Here is a 22,304-nt window from a genome sequence, read left to right as displayed (position 1 = left end):
GAGACCCTTATATCACCTGGCACTCGAACTAGTGATTTCTCATATTGAGAGACACAGTTTGGGATTTTTTTATTAGCCCTCGATCAAAATAGGACATTTTTTCCTTGGTCTTGCATTTTTGGAGTGTGCAGGCCCGCAACTGGGTGTTTGTGGCGCCAAAGAAGAAACCCAGAAAAAGGAGGATCTGAGGCCATTAGAGGGGGGTCACAGATTGAAGCCCAGGCCAGTGAGAAGGTGCTGAAACCAGGACAGGCTGGAGAATGCGCTGCAAAGTCCTAAAGACCTCTTCAGAGAACTGCAATTGACTGAGCCAAGGCTGAGACACCGCTGCGCTTCCAGACCCGGGGAGTCAGACCAAGGATAGCTTCTCTGAAAACCATCGTTGGGTGAGTTAGAATGGGGAACGAGCTGTCTGTAGCTGAGCAGGATCTTTATTTTTATTTGAACTAGAAATTAGAAATTCAAGATGTAAAGTTTGAGAAGAAACAGCTTAAAAAACTCAACAGATGGGTTTTCACAGAATTCCCAACCCTATTACATCTGAGATGCTTTCACTAAAGTTCTGGGATGCTGTGGGACTTAGATTATACAGTATGAAAAAGAATAAGAAGTCCAGCCTAAAGCTGCATCCAATATTCTGGATTGTATTACAGTTTGTAACCTTGCAAAGAGAAAAGCAAGCTAGACAGCAACAGAACATGCCAGAGCAGAGAGAGAGCAGACTGCAGGCTACAGCAGGAAGGAGGGGAAGCAGAGATTCCCCAATCCTGTCCCTGACCCCCTTGAAGCACCCCGACCCCAGGAGGGCAGGCAGGAGTCGGCATGGCCAGCTGCTCTCAATCCTGTTCCCCTTCTGCCTCTGAAGGAAGGGAAACAGACTCATCCTGGCCAGACCAGTCTGCAACCCACCTCTCCTAAACCACCTACCCCAACAAATTCCCCTTGGTTTCCTCTCAAAAGCAACATCAGACGCACTAAATCCGTGAATTTTGGCAGTACAATCGAAAACAGCCAATCTGACTCCATGCTCTGTGAGGATGATAACACACATGGCTGGTGCCTTGTTTCAGAGCTGACGAGGTCTGCCCTTCATGAGCCCGTTCTATCCCCCTTGGGCTCCCAGGACTCCCTTTCTGATACATCCCTAAGCTCCTGCCCATCACATGTGGGACAGTCCCCTTTCGTGGGCCGAGCCTGGTCGGTCTCCCTGCTCACAATTCCTGTCCAAACCCCAGGACAGCGTGCCTCTATTCTGCGACCTCCCAGAAATGACCCCATCCAAAATGGCGGCTCCCAGTTCAGGAGAAGTGCCTATCCAAAACAAAAGACATTCCCACACCCCTCAGAGCAGCCCCCTTACATCTGAGGGCGAATTTTATACATCAGGATATAGTAGGAGTCCTAGTAAAATATCTGCATTGTATTTGAATATCTTGCCCTGATAAACCCTGGTTGTTTTTGATGGGCTGCAGCTGCGATGTCCTTAATTGGGCTGCAGCTGTAGCCAGTGAAGATAACTGGGATAAAAGGGGGTGGGCTTGGTGAGTCAGGGAGAGCCTGGAAGGAGCCCTGACTAAGAAGCAGCAACAAGCAGAAGAAGTCTGTGCTGTGAAGAACTGCCCTCAAGAAATATCACCGAGAAGGTACGGGATTTTAGAAATATGATTGCGACAGTATGGGACTCTAGAAATCAGATAACCACAAGATAACAACATCAGGAGGCACAGATACCTGGCAAAGGGTAAGAAAGGATGCAGTCCAGGAAGGAGAATGGGAAATCACATCGAAGTTAACAGTATTTCCAGTCTGATATAATATCGGTGGGGGGGTAAAGGACCTCAGTGGGAACAGATAAACTTTGCAGAAATAAAAGAAATATGCAAAGTGTGAAAAATGCATGTATTTTATGATTGGCTTTTCGCAAATATTCAAATGAATATTATATGTGTTGTGTTAGAAAGTAATGCTGTATTAATTCTCTTAAGTACTCTGTTAAATACTGTGTTAAATATAGTTTTAGGTTATAAAAATTGTTAAAATAGAAACTATGCTATGTAATATACTTTGTTTAAAAGAAAGGACTCGTGGGGAGATAGCAGCCACAGGACACCTAAATCTTTCAGAGAAAAAGAATTTATTGCCTTCTTATCAGAAGAAACGAACTTCTTCCTGCCGTGAAGGCGCTGTCAAGATTTGGAGGAAGAAGTTGACAATGACCAGACAGAATCCTGTATTTGAGTGGAATTTATGCATCCTGTATGAAGTGTATGACTATGCAAAAGGCTATTGCTTTTAAGGGTTAATACTTTGTTAACAGGTGTCCTTTTTCTGGCTCGTGCTGACCAGAAAAAGGTACCCGGACGTCCATAACTCTTTGTATTTGTTGTCTTATATTGTCCTAATTCAAATCGTCCAAATTATTATTACTCTAATTGTATTACTATTTTATAACCATTTTATTACTATTAAACTTTTAAAGTTTTAAAAACAAGTGATTGGCGTTTTCCACACAAAGCATCTCGTTCATATGGAAGAGAATCAGCATATTTCAGAGGTCTATTACAAGCCACCTTTTCAGCAAATGTATTCACGCCTCATGATCTAAGGCAGCTTTGTACATCTTTGTTGTCTCCAACAGAGTATTATCTCTGGGAACAGGCATGGAAAGGTTTACTAAATAACCTTTTAATACGTTATGCAGGAACTTCAGCCCGCTGTAAATATAACACTAGATCAGCTTGCTGGGGAGGGAGCCTACACAGATCCACAAAGACAGGCAAGGATACTCAATAGATAAATCCTTCAGAATGTTAAGGAAGCAGCAAAGACTGCCCTGTTCCAGCTGCCTGATGGGAATAAACCAGAACTAGATTTCACAGAAATTAAACAAGGGATGGATGAGCCATACATTAAGTTTTTGGACCATTTGAAATTGGCATTGGATAAGGAAATTCCTATAGATCATGCTAGACAACAGTTATTAAAATGACTTGCAATTTCTAATGCAAATCCAAGCTGCAAAAGAATATTATGTGCATTGCCCCAAAACCCCAAGCCCACCCTGACACAGCTAGTGGATGCTTGCAATCGCCTGGGTACCTGTAAACACATAGCAGCCATGCAGGCAGAGTTACTGGCTAATGCCGTCACAACTGCAAAAACACCAGAAAGCAGAAGGAAAAAGCTGTAGAAATTCAGACACAAACCCTAGCAGAGCCTCTAACACAATTTAAAGGGGCAATTGAAAACCAACAGATGCCAAAGGATACATGCTATTCCTGTGGTCAAAGAGGGCATTTGAAGAGACAATGTCCTAAACTACGAACGAGGCCACCTGCAAAAAACAGTGGATATAGACATCTTTTCAAAATACTAACAGTTTTCACCCAGCACAGGGTTGTCTCTGCCATCTTCCAGGAAACTTGCAGCCAAGCACAGCTCAGTGGCATGCCATGACACAAGAACCACTGTACCAAAGGCCAGAGGCCACCACAGGCCACCAAGTACAGAACTGCAGCAGATCTTTGCAGGACTATGGAGAACAGTGTCCCCAGGTACCAGACTGGAGCAGTATACAGCCCAGCCAGTGATGCTAACAAATGCCATTGCTCTTTGCTCACACAATATCCACAGGACAGTTGGGCCCTGAACCATAGCCACATCATTTCTTAATAGTGGGAGTGAACAGATCTCGCACAGAAGGTTTGTGTATCGTTCCAACTGTGCTGTCAGTTGCTCACAAAAAATCACTGTATTAGCTTTATGTCCAGACCCTCCATGTTTCCTGCCTAGAGGACTAACCATAGCACAAGCTTTTCTCCTACCAGAGTCACGGAGCAACACATCCCTCATCACTTGGACCAGGCACATCAGCTATGGGTGGCCTCAACTCTCCTGTGTCCTGAAGCATCTTGGGAAAGCCATCACCCTTGTTGGCCTGATAGATACTGGAGCAGACGTCACTCTGATATGAAAATCAAAATGGTCACAGGACTGGACCAACTGGCAGCTATTGGTGGTTACTGTGAAAGCTACTGTAGTTTGCACTTTGTCATATTTGAAGGACCTCGAGGTTGTGTTGCCACCACAAAACCGTTTATAGAAGGAGTTGATATGGTTCTTTGGGGAAGGGACATTCTCTCCCAATGGGGACTGAGAATAGAAACTGATTTTTAACAAAAGCTGTTGATGGACATAACACACTAAAACTCACGTGGACATCTAACACATCTGTCTGGGTCAGCCAATGGCCCTTACCAGAAGAGAAACTTGCTGTATTAGAGCAGTTGGTACAGTCACCTAACTCCAACTACCAGCCCCTGGAACACTACAGTTTTTATAATTAAAAAGCCAAACAGTAGGAAATGGAGGTTATTGCAGGATCTCAGAAGGGTTAATGAAGTGATTCAAGAAATGGGTTTTTTACAACCAGGTTTACCTTCTGCTATGATTCCAAAGGACTGGAAGTTAATGGTTATTGACTTAAAAGACTGCTTTTTCAATATTCATTTGCATCCAGATGACACACCACAATTTGCCTTTTCCATCCCATCAATAAATCAGCAGGCCCTGATAGTATATGAATAAAATATTTATAAAATCATGGAATATTCAGGGGAGTTAGAAAGAAAGGATAGGCCTGGTAGGCCCTGGGAAAATGTTAGGCTGCACCTGTATAATATTTTCATGACTACGATAAATGATATGACTGTTAAATGCTATGGTTGTTTGGTAATTGGATATATTTATTATTTAATTGTAACAAGAATAATGAGAAACGATGGGGGGTTGGGGGGTTTGATGGAAATTAACAAAATCCATGCTTGGATGAAATCAATGTATACAATGGAACAATATAAGTTTAATAATTAATATGCAAGTTATATAATGATAAGTGTATAAAAACATGTTCATCCCAAACCCATGTTGGAGTCAGATTTGGGTCTGTACCCCTGACACCCAGAGCTCTTCAATAAAAGCACCTGTATATAATCATTCCATGATTATGTGTTTCTGAACGCTAACAGCCACTTTAAAAATATACCTTTGGCTCATACTTCTCAAGGTATGCATAATTCTCCGAGTATGTGCCAGTGGTTTGTAGCAAAAATACTTTCCTCAGTTCATGTACAGTACCCAAATTACCTCATCTTGCATTATATGGACGGTATTTTAGTAGCAGCAAAGGACCAAGCATCAATGCAGGAGACAAAAGATCAGATCATCTCAGCAGTGGAGAAAGCAGGACCCACAGCAGCGAAGGAAAAAATACAGACACTTCCTCCCTGGAAATATTTAGGATACAGAATCACAGAGCAAACTGTAACTCCACAAGCACTCCAACTAAGGAAAAATTCAAAAACACTGAATGAAGTACAGCAGCTAGTGGGGACTCTGAACTGGCTTCGTCCACTGCTAGGCATTTCAAACCAGGACTTAAACCCTTTGTCTGATCTATTGAAAGGAGACACAGCTTTAAACTCACCACAAGAATTCAACAAAGAAGCCCAAAACGCTTTAGATAAAGTGATGCGAGCCATCCAATCACTCCAGACTCATTGATATAATCCTAACTTGTCTTTTTTGTTCACAGTTTTAGGGGAGAGTCCACAGCTTCATGGTCTAATATTCCAGAGGGATCTAAAGAAGAAGGACCACCTAATAATCTTAAGAGTAGGTTTTCTTGTCTTGTCAGCTGGGTAAAACTATAACAACTTGCCCTGAAATTATATTGCAATTGATTATAAAGGCTAAATCCTGAATGTTTTCCCATTCAGGAAAGGATTTTGCAGAAATCTTTCTGCTTGTCACATTCATCTATTTGGAATGGTTAATTCAAAATTCAGAGGTCATGCAATTTGCCTTAGAAAATTGTACAGGCAAAATTTCAGTTTGTACAGGAAAAATTTCAATTGTCCCAAACATGATCTACTAAATTCATCTTTAAAATTAATTCATAAGCCCTTAAGAAGTCATGCACCCCTAGATGCAATCACATTTTTTACAGACAGTTCAAGAAAGTAAAAAAAAAATCTGTGATTGCTTGGCAAAATCCAGAGACCAAAAAATGGAAATCAGATATTGAAGAAGTAGACGGTTCTTCACAAATTAATAGAGTTAATGGCAGTCGTATGGGTCTTTTCAAAATTCATGTTTCCTTTTTATTTAGTAACTGATTCATTCTATGTTGCAGGTGTAGTGGAGAGAGCAGAAGGATCTCTGCTGAAAGAGGTTTCCAATGACCAACTATACAGTTGCCTAAAAAAATTATTCTTCATTCTTTCTATTTGACAGGAACCTTCATAATGCACATTTGCTCACATTCTTCACTTCCAGGTTTCTTAGCAGAAGGCAATGCCATGGCTGATTTGTTAGCCATATCAATACAGAATACACTTCTCAATATTATCGAACAAGCCAGAAAACACACGAGGTTTCAACTGGTTTCAACTTTCCAGGGGAAGCCTATGGTGCAAGAGGGACTCCTCTTTCCTTGATGAACTGAGGATTGATTATCTGAAGGGTGGTGGTGGACTGAGAGTTGGCGATCTGAGGGGTGGTAACTGAATTGAGAATCCAAGGTTTTATCTTACTGTGATGTGTTGGAATTTGGTGGGGGGAGGAGGAAGTTTTTGGAAGGTTTTCATTCTGAGTTCTGTGTGTTTCTTTTTCTCATATAGTAGTAGGTTAATAAAGTATTTTTCTTTATTCCTAAGTTGGAGCCTGCTTTGCTCTATTCCTGGTCACAGATCACAGCAGACACCAGAGAAAATATATTTTCATGGGGGCACTGGCATTGCACTAGCATCAAACTGTAATAACAAGCAATAAAAATTAGAACCAAATTTAAAAATTTTTAGCATATCTACAGATTGTCAACAAGAGTGAGAATTTTTCAGATCATGTTCTTTCCTCCTCTTTCCTTTTTTAGATAGTTAGAAAGGGTGAGAGATGGCAGAGAAGTTTAGGCCTTCTCTCCAGTCCTCATGTCATATATGACCAGTGCTGTCACTGGCACCAGTCTCACCAAGCACCAAAGAGCACATGGACCAGAATTCGTGTGCACAGAGTGTTTCTGTGCACCTAGACAGCAATTCTTGCACCTGGCTCTTTGTGCACCCATTGCATCCTGTTGTTATCAGCACAACGTTCATGAAATAAGAGATAGATCCCAAGTGATATTTTTCCTCCCACAGAGCATTTTTAACAAAGAAATGCAAAGAGAGCCTTCTAAAAGAGGCCCTGAAAAGCATCTAAAATCCAAGGCAATGCTTCCACTAACCCTTGATTTATATTATTTAATCCCTTTCAGCAAGAAGGATAAATTGCAACAAAATCGCGCTTCAGTTATTTTCAGGGCTAGTTGTTTAAGATTATTAGAACAGTAAGGTTATAAATATACACCCTATGAAAGTAAACATCAGAAAGAAAGATGAGCAAGTGTTTTTCTCTAAGGCTTACCAGCTGTTCAAATGCAAAGATCAGTATTTTTTTTCTAAATTCCGAGGTAAGTGCATCTTTGGACACAGCATTTTATTGACAGAGAAAGCTTTGACAAAGACTGCACACTGAAGAGTACATAATTTGCTAACATTTACTGCTTTGCTAATCTCCATCAACTTAATGCTTCAGTATTCAAATTTTCATTTGAAGTGGCAAATTTCAAGTTCCTTTTATTGGAGAGAAAAGAAAGATGCATTACTTGCTAAGGAAACAGTGATGCTTATGTAAAATTCCTTTCATAGAATATTGACATCTTTTCCGTGCTTTAAAAAAATGGAAATACTTTATTCACTATGTGACAATCAGATAGACTGAAAGAGTATCAGACTGCCAAGATATATATGGTAAAAAGCCATATGGGTCCAAGGCTGTCAGATGGCTGAACTCTCCCACCTGTACTTCATGTTGTTCTCTCTGGAAGGAAAATATATAAAAGGACATGGTCCATATTTATTCTCTGAACTTCATTCATTCAGTCCAGTAGTAGTTTAAATTATACAAGATTTGATTCCATTCTGCATGGATGAAATTCACCACCATCATCTTCTTTCTTTACCTCCTTTCTCAGGTAGAACAGCAGTACCTGGTAGTAATCCTCCTAGAGGCTCCACATACTTGCCTTTTCCTAATGCTCTGGCTAAAACAGTCCTACTTCTGAAAGCTGTTGGCACTTACAAAATGCCTCAAAGCAAATGAAAAGCAAGTGAAGTGCTGCTGCCTTGATGATATCTTTGCTTTTCTCAAGAGGCCACGGCAAGATAAAAATGTGTGTGTAAGTGACCAACTTTTATCTCTGGCATCGCCAAAGAAATTTTTGACAGCCCAGCATAAAATGTATACACCATAGTTTTTGCAACTAAAAAAATCATATAGGCCAACACAAACTTGTCATGAGGTCACTACTCGTTCCTTTGAAAACCACTGAGATGCACAGGTAGTTAAAACCTAGTGTAGAACAGCAGCACAAACAACTTCTCAAGAGAAGTTGTGTATCCTCCCAAAATTCTGAAACAGACCTTCAGGAAACAATGCTCAGCCTAAAAATTTAATATCTACCTCTTCACCCATCTGCTGTTTCCACCTGGAGCACTTCATGACCATGATCTAACAACACCAGCAGCCCCACTAGCCTGCCCTTCCATAGAGCCCTTCTCAAGCACTAGGCATTCATGCCTAGTACCTAACTCCATGCTTTAGTGTGCAGTCCAGCTTGTGATTTTAGGGCATCCACAAGTACACTTGTAGAACAAAAATGCAACAGCAGAACCACAACTTCACACTCTGCAGCCATTACATTTTACAAGAAGCAGTAATAGAGTGGGACATTTTCTCCAGGAGATTATGGACAAATATAGACATCCATCACTGGAATAATTACAAGAAATGTCTAAAAATTAATTACAACTGTATCCATCAGAATATTTATGCCAACATATAACCATGTGGTATCTAAGCATCTTACAGAATTTATGACCAGAAGAGAGCATTAGTATCATCTTGTCAGGCTTGCTGAACAATACAAGTCATAAAAGTATACAATAATTTCTACAATAAGCCTGATGCAGCTGGAGTCTTTTCTTCCCATTAAAAAACTAACAGTTTAATACTGAGAAAAGAACTGTTAAAAAGATCCTTAAAAACAGGTTTTGCCTTAACTGGGAAAATGCTCACCCTACTATGTGCAAACTTCAGCAGCTTTAGCATCCAGCTGAGAGATTATCATGAATGCAGTCCAAAATCTTGACAAAGTTCTGTATCTTTAAGTAAGACTCAGGTTGATGAGTGAAGTGAGCATAACAACTGTACTGCATAATGAACAACTTGAGACATTTCTTCAGAGGAAACAAGGTCGCTTCCCAAGTTTTAGCACCAAAGGTAAACAACGAAAATCTGTCTTCTCTGTAGCAGCTGAGAAGCATAAAGCAAGAACTACAGAAAAGCACAGGAGATCACAGTGATCCAGTGAAAATGGAAGATGAAATGAAAATAAGGACCCGATAAAACTTTTAGTGCTGTGCTAAAGTGCCTCTAGAATTTGCCTTGCACACAAGGCATCTGGAGTCTTATGAGAAAATGTATCTCAAAAGAGGCATCCCAAATTGTATGAAAGAACAAAACTTACTACTGCTTTTGGCTAGGAATCCAAAATCAGAACTGGGATTTATATTTGTCACTGTGAAGTGTTACATGCCAAGGTGCAACAAAACTGAAACATACCTGTTATGTGTCTGGACAGATTTTTATATTGCCAAGGAAAGCTCTATGTACTGTAAGTAGAGAGCACACATCCCTGTTACTGTACTGTAGGCAGCGAGCTTATTGGGCTTGTAAGTACCAGTATAAATTGTGAAACTTTCCACTAAAGATCATGCTGGATATGATTTACTAAGTTTATTAATTTAGAGACGGAAAAAATCTGCCTTAGTTACTGCACTGAAAAGCAGAATCATTAGCACTTCAGGTGATGACTGCAGTGAGAAAAAGCAGGAACGACTGCATTTCATGTTTACACAGAGGGCCTGACCTGGATTTTCCCTCTCAAACACCCTCTTCCCAATTCCACCCCTCTCATGCAGGGCAGAATTTGTCTGAACCCAAAACAGCTGCCCTCTGTACCTTGTCCCTTCCTTTCACTGAGCATGTCAAGACCTCTGGATGGTGAAGAGCACTGCAACTCCTGATTAGCGAGTTTCTTTTTCAGTGGAACAGAAAAACAGACAATATCTGGGGCTCTTCCACACAATTAGACTTCGGTGAGAGAGGGACCTGGGATTCATAAATTCATGGGTGATTTTCAACTTGCTCAGTGACTTCACCAGTTTCTGTTTAAAGTCACTATACTAAGATCATAAATTTCAGCTTCATCTGCTGCCTTTAAGGATGCCCTTTGAAGACATCCACACCTGTCTGTACCTGACAATAATTTCTGCTGCATACTAGTTGCGGCACCAATAATGATGCTCTTGAGGATGATTTCATTCTCCTCACTTGTCACAGACATCTTTTATAAAAAATCCTTTACTTAGGATTTTTTTCTCCTGAGAAGCCGAGAGGCCTCAGTAGCAAAATGGAAACAAAGGTTATCTGCTGTTGTGGAATGCAGTAGGTGCATCTGTGATTGGTGTCATAGAGTTGTTTCTAATTAATGCCCAATCACAGTCAGCTGGCTCAGACTCTGTCAGAGACAGCTTTTGTTATCATTCTTACTTTTACTATTCTTAGCTAGCCTTCTGATGAAGTCCTTTGTTCTATGCTTTTAGTATAGTTTTAATATAATATATATCATAAAATAATAAATCAAGACTTCTGAAACATTCAGTCAAATCCTCGTCTCTTTCCTCATCCTAAGACCCCTGTGAACACCGTCACACACGCTGATTAGTATTATAAGGAATTATTTGATCCCATTGAGAATACTCAACATGAGGTATTAAAGAATTACTGTTTAAATAAACAACATTTTCCAATAATAATTAGTTTTGTCATCAGATAGTGGCAAAGCACTGAAAAGTAATGACATTTAAAGTGTTCTGTTCCTTTCCTTCAGGATTTTCTGGAAATGACCTTGTAAGCCAGACTACTTGTAGGGGCGAAATTTGAATGGTACAAGATGGCATTTTACATCTACCAGTGTGTCCACTGGCAGCTGTTATAAAAGCACACAGAATCACTGATTGAGCAAGAGCTGGCAGTGGCATTCCATAAGCTCCAAGGCATATTTCATGGGGACAGCTTCCCAGCTCACATTTCATTATTTGCACATGACACATGCTGAATACACACTGGATGACTGAAGCAGGCTGAGTCAATGGCATCAATTTCAGCAGAAGAGCTGATGACTTTTTTCCCCTTCAGCTACTGTGCACTTAGGAACATAAAGGTGGCCCTTGTTTTTTTTCACAAAGGGAGTGTATCACAAATTGTATAGATATTTAAGGTATTCCACTAAACAGGGCAGAGCAGGACTAACTGAGAAAGAAGTGAATTCAAGTCAATGAAATAGTCCTAGACAGCAAAAAAATTAATTCAGGTACTCTAAATGGCATAGCAATGCCCTTCCTCACACCAGTAAAAGCAGTGATAGCAGAAAAACAAGCAAACTGACATTACTGCATTGGATGAATATTTCAGTGGCTATCTTGGGAAAAAGCCACCTCCACGAAAAGACTTATTTTAAGACTATACTGCACTATACTGATAAGCTAATCTGACTCAAGTTTTGCTGCCCTGGAATAAGACCAGGTAACACCAGGTCATGAACTACTCCAAGCAGCAGAAGTCTGCAACTGCTGGAAACAAACCTTGGAAAAGTAGCTCTCCCCCCTTCTGTGGCTATGCCAATTTTACACCATTCTAAAAAGTATATAAAGCACCATCTAAGAGCGCCAAAACTTGAGCTAAATTAGCAGCACTTTAGCACACAACTTCCAACAGACACACAAACAAACGTCAAGATCATGAGGAGCAATGTCAGCAGGAAGAGGACTCGAACTGATGCCTAGAGAGGCTGATCTGGAACAGAGACTAGACAGAGTTAAGATAATTAAGTAGGTATTTATTAAAAGGCTTTAAAAGGATGCATCTTGGGCAGTACAAGAGTTTGCACAGGGCTACACCCAGGATGGACCCAAGATGGTAACGAGATGGATGACAGTCACGAGTTTTCACACTTTTATAAATTTTGGTCCATTTACACATTGGGTTTAATTGTAAAAGTTACAGCTTCAGGTTACTAAGTTCCATCCTCCTGGTTGCTTTCTTCAATTCACCACTGTTTATGCTTTTTGGGCCTGAGGCTGTAATCCTTGGTTCTCAAGCTGGAAAAGGATTGTTTTGTCTAACTACCCTGCAAAGAGAACTTACTCACGCTTAATATAAAGTTCAGAGTTACACACTCAAACAGTACTAAATCTGAAAACTATGAAAGCTAAAACTTAAGGCATCAAATCTTAAAATCTTTGTTTTGCAGAAGAAGAGTTTGACTAGGACTGCACAACTGCTCCCCACCCAAATATTTATTGTAAAATAACACTTTGTTATCCTACAACTGCCACATGCTTGTTAGATTCAACCATCCAGTTGTTCTTAGTACTGACTTATTAACAGCAATTAGCCAGGTATTTGAAAAAAATTTGCTAGCAATCCTAGTGCAGTTTCCAAACTCAGTTTGCAATGCTGGAGCACTAATGTGCTGGGTCCTGCTACTTTTCCTATTAAACATTAACAGGGAAAGCTGTGAGACTGGGCACACTCTAACAAAATATGTTTGGCTGGCAATGTGGCACACATCATGTAAACATCCCTTCTCATTGCCTGAAGTGTGATGATCATCTTCCTAAGAACAGCTGCCCCAATAAAAAGGTAGTCATTTATTACTCTCTGGAGTGCAACAAATCAAACTTCAAATGGTATTAGAAGAACTTGCCCTGACAAAGAGTTTTACACTTCCCTTTTGATAGGTCTAGTACACCATCATCATACTGAGAGAACATTTTTTTGTTGCCATTAAAAAAAACCCCAACCAAGAATTATTGTAGCTTTTGAAACAAGTAAAATCCACAGGAGCACAGAGCAACTTTGAAGTAGAAAAAGAGGATTTTTGATCCTTTGGTCTACTATAGAAAAAGAATTAAATATGATCTAATCTCTTCCATGACTTTTCAAAGTCTGTTTGGCCTTTTTTTTTCCCCTCAAGGATTTGAGTGAATTGCTAAATTTTAAAACATGAACAAAATCTTACAAAAAGAGTGAGGGAAGAAAGCAACAGGAAGAAAAGGGAGGAAAATAGCATGACACATAAGACCTGGCAGGTATATTATTCAACATGATTTTAGACAAGATTTTCCATCGTCCCTATAGTCTTGTCTGCAATCCTTTGAGTATATGAAGCACAGACTGAAAGAAGGCTATGCTTTGGGCACTCTCCCACCAGACACCACAGGGATCATTTGACCTCATATTGCAAAACAAGCCATCTTTATCACATCAAATTTTGTTACAGCTGGAGTCTCAATTCTGGAAAAATGCAGCAGATATTTTCATTACCTCATAATTTCAGTGAAGGAGCCGCTGCATGCAGATTTTCTTGCATCCTGAAACAAAGCTCCTCTTTCCCTCTCTGGGAAGCTGCAATCACAAACTCACACCTGCCATACCCAGTCCGTATCAGGGTCTCTGAGGTAAAGGATCTCATACTGCATTTTATATTTTCTCTACTGAATTTATATGAAAATAAATTTGTCAAAAGTTACTGTTAAACAGACTGAATAAGAAAAAAACTGAATATAGAAAGTAAATTTAAATTCAAAATCTTTACTAGAGTGACTTAATTAATTCAGAGGGTTTATTGAGCACTCAGATCTCCGACAGGTTTTTACAGCTCAGATAGGCTTTTGTTAAACCAAATTTTCACTCCATCTAAATCAATTTTAGAGAGAGACACTACTAAGTATTAAATTTTAAGTAAATCTTTCTTTAAAAACTCAGACTCTCTTGAAGAAAGGTTTTCACCACCTTCATAAATTGCAATAAATGCAACTCTAGCACAAATGCCAGGTTAAAAAAAACCCATTAACAACTATATTTGCACTGCAGTTTGAAGTGAAAATGCAACCTGCAAAACACTTCCTATATATTGACTTGTTTCTCTCTGAAGTTTCAGAAAAGAAAGAAAATACTGTCTCCCTGATATTCTGCCTTTTGTTCTTTACTCAGTGTATGAAAGAAAGGAATCATCTCAGTATGTCAAGCAAACATATTTGAAACTTGCACAGTAGAAAAAGTTTATAGGGGTCATCCTCAATTGCTTTAAGTCAATTTTTTCCATGGTGTTTTCACTGGAAAAAAAAAGCAGAGGAAGTAAAATGTAAAATACAGGGACTTGCCAAATTTAGCTGTTTGAACTGCAAGGGTTCAGTAACTACAGCTGAAAAGTGAGTAAGTGAGCTCCGTGGTTCCTTTTAAAATTTCTGGAAACTCATACTGCACTATCCTTGTATATCACACAACACGGGGGTCTGGCTTACCATGTAAAACTGTTCTGATGTACAGGAAGTTCTCAGTGTCTTTGGCTACATAAAAAGCTGCTCACTATTACCTAAGTTTCTTGAATAAATATTTGTGTTTAGGTTTCTTTTCATGCCCACTTTGAAATGGAAAAGCTAAGCTTTTGTTCTAAGTTCACAGGGCAGCTGTTGAGCAAGAGATCAGTGCTCATTATGAGGACCTAGCATTTTGAATCGCCTATGTAAAGTGAAGTTGATCTCTTGTTCACTGAGATAACTGTAGCAATCTCCAATCTGCATGAAAAACAGGAGTCTGTGTTTAGGGCTTGCTTGGAAGGGTGTCTTCAAGAAAATTAATTATACATTTGTACACTTGAAAAAAAAAGTCAGCAGGTGGAACATTATGAGGAGGTTGGATGAAAGAATGCCAAGATGAAATACCAGAATTTTTAAGAATTTTCTTTCTTTGGAAAATTACAGTGTCTTCCTCCTCACTTCTGAAAGAGAACAACCATTCCACACAGAAATTCAGATGTCTTCCCAGTTCTGTGTGGATGCCGTGCTAGAGCCAGTCCCACTGGGCTCCCAAATGGATAGCTAGGTAAAGCTGAACCACCTTCACAGGATTACAGAGGTTTGGAATGCAGAATAAATAACTCCCATGACTGAAACAAACTGCTTTTATGAAGAGGTATGGAATATAACAAGGCCAGAACAAGCAAAGACATTTTTAAGGCTTGACATGAAAAGCCTTTGATAAGTTGCTTTATTCTGCCAGCAGAGATTTTCACCTATCATCACCTACCCCAAAAATAAAACATTATATTGCCTTTCTCTGATCATACAAAATGCAAAGGGTGTGGATTACATGAGACCTTAATTCTTCTTTATCAATAGAAAACTTCAGAGACAACAGTAAAAACATTTTCAATTCGTGAACTGAAGTGTTGAGTAATGCACAGAACATTAGAGGAAATTATTGTTCTCTGTTCCAAAATAAGAACCAAGAGTGGTGTAAAATTAGCAGGAACAAAGTTATTTCCTGAGTATAGAGTTCTACTGTGGAAATGCTTGTAGACGTACAGTGGCTCAAAAAGAACTGGAAAAATCCAGTCGAAAAAATCCAAGAAAAATCCAAGAAAACTCCAAGTGCCTTTCTGAGCACTTGAGGCTCAGAAAGGTCCTAAACCCACGGCACTGGAGTCCGAGTGTGCACCTAACAAGACAACAGCTGCCTTTCCCTTCTAGCTCTTCACAACTGCAAATACCTGACTTGGAGAGGAAATTTTACTTTCATCCTTCAAAATCATATTCCCAAGAAGTGAGAGTTTTCCTTCATAAAAAGCAACAAGAATACATGGATCACAGCCAAACTGCTACTTAATACAATTTTGATTAAAGGTCATTGAAAAACAAGCTAAGAGCTAACGAAGGGCTCACAGCTAAATTCAGTGCACTGTCCTGAGGCCTGGATTCAGGCCAGGCTCTGGGCAGACAAAGGATTACCAGATGGCCTCCTCACATTCAACAGATGATAAGCAAGCACCACTTCCACCCTTCCAGACCTCATAAACCTTTTGACACCATTAATCAAGTTAATGCCCACTCGAAAAGGTTCACAGGAGCCAGGAGTGACTTTCTAAAACAGGTGTAAGTCCATTGGAGAAATATGCCCCATAGGACCGTGTGTTAACAAGACACTTAACTGTGTGGGCAAGTTAAGAGAAGCTGGATTCAGGTGTAAAAAAGAAGGTTCTATTAGATAGCAGAACATGGAATTCACCTCAACAATGCATTCTGTTTTCGTGACACAAATTGAGAAAAGGAGCTCTTGGACTTAGAGTTGAAATCAGGGTCTCACATTACAGTAACACTTAAAACCAATATTGACAGTGCTGCTTGCACAAACTGGAAACATCCTCTTGGTGACCTGGCTGCAGCTGTGACCTCTAGTATGAAACATTGCCAAGTACAGAGAGCAGAAAGTACATCTATCCAGGGCACAGTTTCCCCAGAGGTCAGTCCCAAACTGGAACAAAAGACCAGTCCCACTCTTTTCAAAAAGGCAGAAAATACATTTATGTAAAGGGACAGAAAGTATGAACTAATAAAACCCAAAATCTGACAAGACAGGAATTAGTTAAAATGACAGTGAAACAACTTAGGCATAACATATGACACAAATCCCTCCCTGTTTCAGCGTCCCTGTCTTTGTAGTGCAGTTTTCAAGCTCCTGTTAGAAGCATCAAGTATAATATATTGTAAGGAGAGGGCAAGATCATGAACAGAGAGGCAAACTTGGACCACTAGCATTCTGTTCTTCAAATGCTACATTCCATGAGGAACTTTAGATCTACCATAAATTTTATTCTTTATGCTTATTACCATCTCATCAACCTAAGTGTGTAATTTTTGAAGTTCAACCCTATATATACAGAGAGGAAGAACTACTATGAATACACTTAAAAAACAATAGTAAGATTGCCTTATTTTCTCTTGTAAGTGCTATGGCCTAATTTGGATTATATTTTAATAAAATTTAAATTAAAAACTAAATTGAATATTAAAAATATAAAAAAATAAATAAAAAAAAATTTAATATCCCCTTTTACTGTCTGCTCTTGGCATTCACTAGCAATTGAGCAGTAAAAAACTTCTGTTTGCCTGTAGATACCCAGTTTCTTCTTCCCCTGGTTATTGCTGACTCCACACTCACTTGTGCTGACCAATAATTTGCCACTAATTGTGCACTTTGAGTATCCTCTGAGCTCAGCTGTCTCACAGAGATCAAGTTAGGGAGAAAATAATGATATGAACAAACTGAAAAAGACAGCATAACAAAAGAAAAAAGCCAGCAAAATAGTCCTTACCCTCATTTCCTCTAAAGGCTGAAGGAAAATATCTGGGATTAGCAAGATGATGAGCATGAAGAACACATGGTGATAGGAAGGGAAAAGTTCTAAAACTGATTATGTTAGTGTTCAAGGGATCTGTATCTATGGTGATAACAGGAAACATTAATTTTACAACAATTCTAATTATTTTAGCTTCTATTTTCTTGTTATAATATTGCAAGCTTCTTGGGAAGCATCCCATTATACCCATGATTGTATAAGATACTACTTTCAGAAAGCACATAGATTATAAAAAACACATACTTGTGTATCTTCAAGTCTTGCTGGACAGATTCAGTTCAGCCACTTCCACCAGATTGATACTAGTGTGTTAATTAACACAACCCTCATTTGGGTTAAAGACTGGCTAAAGACTTCTGCCATTGGCAGAGAAGACACACACACTCCTGTTGGTTGGCTGAAGTGCCTAAATCTCACAAAAAGGGAACCTCTGCTGGCTGTAAACGCAATTCTCTTTTCTGACAAATAGATTTTATCCTTTCATTACAGTCCTATTCACCTGCTCACCTGTAACCATTAAAATTTACTTCGCAACCTGTACAGCTTTTCCCTCCCAGTAATTCTACGGTCTGCAGGCAAGACAGCAAAGCTGTTCTTTAGTCCATAGCAGTTGATTACAAATGTCAAAATACAAGCAACATCCATTAAGAGATTTTTCTCTGCACAAATGTTCCACAATGTCAGTCCTATCCAAGTTCCACTGGTGCTATTTTGCAACCAAGTCTCTTTTACTTATTCACCTTTCAACTTTTTAGTTAAGCGCTATGAAGTGCCTTTTTGGGTTCCTGAAAGAAAGTATAAATTAGGTGCCTCTTATCCATGGAAACACTGTCTCTGTGCTACAGCACTGCAGTTCAGAGAGCATCTGGGACTCTAGAAATATGAATACAACATTTTTCGGTTCCTGAAAGGAAGTATAAATTAGGTGCCTCTTATCCATGGAAACACTGTCTCAGTGCTACAAAACCTATTTTTCTTTGATTCATACAATGGTGTTGCGAAACACATGACAAAATAACCTTGCTTCTGAATACTGTCTCCCAAAAATCTGCTCTTTTGTTGCAAGATTTTCTGCTTTTTGCAGTATGTGTCTAATGCATGCAGCTCCACACTCCAGACTGCTGCATATGGGAACACAACTGCTCATGTCTCAATAGGGATTACAGGTAGGAAAAACATAACAACAGAAAATGGAGGAGGAAGGGGGGGAGTTTTTTGGAGAAAGAAGAGGAGAGAGCTGGGTTTATACTAAAAAGGATAGAATAATTCCTTTTTTTACACAGTATCTCTATCCTAGCTCTGCTTTTTGCTGGCACTGTAACAAGAAGGGAGATAAATTTCACCCTGAGATATCTGACAGCACACTAATAGAGAAAGATGCAGGGCATGCTGCATTCAGATTTAGACACCAGAACTGTAATCAAAAGAAAGGACTATTCTTGCTTCAGGCTCTGAATTAATTCCCTTTTTCTGTCACTTAAATTACTGTTGTTTTTCTTAAACGGTGCATACACATGGCTATTAGCTAAAACTAAACAAATAAGGACTGGCTCCCAAGGCCACTCCTGCAAGATGCCTGTCAATTTCATATGAAGTAATTCTGGTTGCCAATGACTCAACCAAAAAATATGTTCACTGAGGACATGAAAAAAGAATAAATTACCTTAAACTTGAAAAACAAAGCAGCTGACTCCTCCTCTTCTGTGGAAGTCTGGCAAGATCTACCACTTTTGGTGGTTTTAAGGTCCAGTCTGGAAACCAGAATAGACAGTGACTTTTCTTACAGGGAAGCATAAGGTCCATTCCTACAATTACTTTTCAAACTATACAGTTGCGTATACACACACACACACACACACACACACTGCATTTTACTTGGGTAGCCTTTAAAATGTTGCCACTCCATTAGTGTCAAATTTTATCAAATTTTATCAAATTTTACCAAGGTCTTGTGCCTCTTGGTAACAAACTTCTCTGAAGCTGGAAACATTATAATGAGGTAAAGCGCATCACATCAAAATCTTACACAGTGCTAAATTGACATAATGTGATAAGATACAATGTGACATAATATCTTCATAAACTTAAACATGTCAGAAAATAAAAGACATTTCTATCAGATTATTGTGAATCTAATCCATATTTTATCAGTCCAATCACTTTCCAGCCACTTTGAAAGTTTATTTAATACCATCATCACCAATTGTTTAGTGTCCCAATTAGAACTTCAGAAACAACGTTAACAAGACACCAAGACAGAGAATGGATAGGTGTTCAGAAGCTATCCGTGGGTGAACTAAAATCCTGTTTTTAGGGCTTGGCATTATTTTGTCATGAACAGAATTAATATTTTGATGATTATTGCGTGCACAAAAGGTTAAGATTTATTTTTTAAAAAAGACAGCTTTCCTCTGTGTAGAAAACAATGTAATACACAAAATCAGCACAATAAGAGAATCAGCAGGGAACAAATAAAATCATCTGAGCTCACTGAACATCCACAGTAAGGCCAAGATCTGAAAGCTATTATTAGAAACTGTGACTTAAATACACTTTTTGTCCAGTTAAAAATATTTTTTCTCAAATAATATTGTTCATGGCGTCTTAGCGATTTTAATCTGAACAAATGCTGGATAGCAGAAAGGCATGAGTATAACCCTTGAAAACACAGTTGAGAAATCCCAAAAAATATTTTTCCACTTCTTACAATCAATGCCTTTTAACAGACCTTCACTACAGAACACCTTTCTAGACTTTAGATATAGTCTGTCAGACCTCCACTCCACCTGCCCTACCCGCATTTTTGTAAGTATTTATGCTTAGGATCAAGAAAAAACTAATTTTCTATTTGCAAGCCATGGGAAGCAAGGCACTTCACCTAAAACAAGCTATATGCACATTACAACACATTCACACGGCTTTTGCTTCAAATGAATGTTCTTTGAGGTAAAACCCCCAAATTATTTCCTTGTATTGTGTCCCTTTTCTGAAACCCCAAGTCCTCAGCTATATTGAACAGTGCTGCCAGAGCCTACCCAGTAGCCAGCTCAGATCCTATCAGAATTGACAGAGCCTGCAAATTCCAGTGTCAGTGCACCCACCATCTAAAACTCCAAAAGCCAGCAACAGCCCAGAAGGATGCTGTTTATTATTTGAGATAATAAACAAGATTAAAAACCCTTCAAATACAATAAATTTTACTAAATTAAATTGAGTGGCAGAGGTATTTTCTTGTATCTCATGACTGTGCTCATATGCATTGTTAGTAATAGTTTTTGCTTAACTAGTATATTTTAAAGGGCAGAATAGAGTTCAAAGAACAGCAATTCCAGTAAAACAACAGAATTCTCCATTTCAGGCATGGTCTTTTCCATGTTCCTTAATAAGTATGTGGTAACTGCTTCAATCTCTCTCTCCAACCTACAGAGTAAATCAAATTAAAGGGAACAAATAAGTCCCAGCTCCATGAGGTTCAATTTATACAGAACTTTGTTTAGAACCTGGTTACAAATTAAGTATTGTTATTTGGAGATGGAAGCTGTGATTGAAACAAAGCAGTTAACAGATTTTTCATTGTCATGTTCTGTTTTTTTCACTCAGATGAGCAGAGCTTGCAGAAATACAAATCTTGTTTCATTTCAGAAACAATGAGATTCCCTAATCTTTAGCAGATATATGTAGGGAAATTGCAGGCAGGTGATGAGGGCAAGACAACATGAGATTTTAATTAAACAACCTATTCTTTAAAAGTTCAGAATTAAATACTGTATAACTCTTCCTAGGAAATACAAACAAAATTACAATTAGATTTCATAATATTATTTTAAATGACTTCTTAGTGAAAAAATTTTGAATTAAAGTTTTCTAAGCATTAACTTAAATGCTTCCCCCAGAAAGATTTACCACCAAACAAGTTCAACTGAGGGGAAAGGAAGAGTAAAATCTATAATAAATCATTTTGGCTTTAGACAAACATTCTGTTGACAGAAGAACTTTGCCTCCAGTAAGAAGGTAGAATTGGGGGTTAAATTAAAAGAATTTGGATCCTCCCATCCCTTGATATGTGACAGTTAACCTCTCAGGTTACTGCACACCACTGCCGTATTTTTTTCTCTCTACTGAGCTCTGCAATACCAGCTTTGAAACCAGCATCTGTGAGTAGTGCAGTAAAACACTGTTACTTCTTGGCATTGCCGGACTGACAGATTAGAGAACTGTTAAATAACAGTTTGGAGATTAGTTAAATAACTTTTGTGGGTTTAAGTCTCACAAGTACTTTTGCCAAAGGCACAATGTGATCGAGTAGGTTAGTCTGCACCTTTTTATTGCATTATTCAAAATCATGCATCTTTTATTTATTAGGAATTTTGGCTGTTGTCTCCATACTCCTGGACTATTTGAAAAAGAGATAATAGAACTTGAGCAGCACCTTTCAGAAACATAGGTAATATACAGGCTTCAAGAGGTGATGGGAGAGCATCTCCTGGGAGGAAGAAGGAAATGTCTGAAAGCAAGAAAATTAGAAATTCTAGAACATATGATCAGGTTAAATCAGGAGTCCAGCTTTAATCAGGATGGTCTGTAATTAGCAGCATGAAAAGGTTCTCAAAACTGCTCTGCATTATCAGCTCCTGCAATCTCCTAAGAAACTGATTTTCAGGATTTACATTCAGTAAATCCATATATAGTCTGTTACTTTGCCATGCCTTGTTATGTGTGGCAGTTTTCTATTCCATTCTTACAGACAAGGGGTACCTTGCTGACAGCTGAGGCGTTGCTTGAGCAGATAATCTGAGAAGTTTATAAGGACAATGGGCTGCATTTCCCCTGAGATTGTTCTACAGGCACACCTAGAAAATATTGTACCATAGTTGGGCCAGGA

General features: G+C 38.9%; 1 long non-coding RNA gene across 1 annotated transcript in view; it reads right to left on the bottom strand.

The window, feature by feature from the left end:
• Nucleotides 1–22,304, bottom strand: part of LOC113459778 (uncharacterized) — a 572,931-nt gene that overhangs the window by 487,515 nt on the left and 63,112 nt on the right. Inside the window, exon 3 of the long non-coding RNA XR_012581053.1 lies at nucleotides 19,086–19,173. This is a non-coding gene — a long non-coding RNA (uncharacterized LOC113459778). The remainder of the gene's footprint in view (nucleotides 1–19,085; nucleotides 19,174–22,304) is intronic.

The sequence above is a fragment of the Zonotrichia albicollis genome, chromosome 7 (genome assembly GCF_047830755.1).
Source record: "Zonotrichia albicollis isolate bZonAlb1 chromosome 7, bZonAlb1.hap1, whole genome shotgun sequence".
In the NCBI taxonomy this organism is placed as follows: domain Eukaryota; kingdom Metazoa; phylum Chordata; class Aves; order Passeriformes; family Passerellidae; genus Zonotrichia; species Zonotrichia albicollis.
Note: the sequence above shows the minus strand (reverse complement) of the source record. Positions and strands in the feature narration are given on the sequence as shown.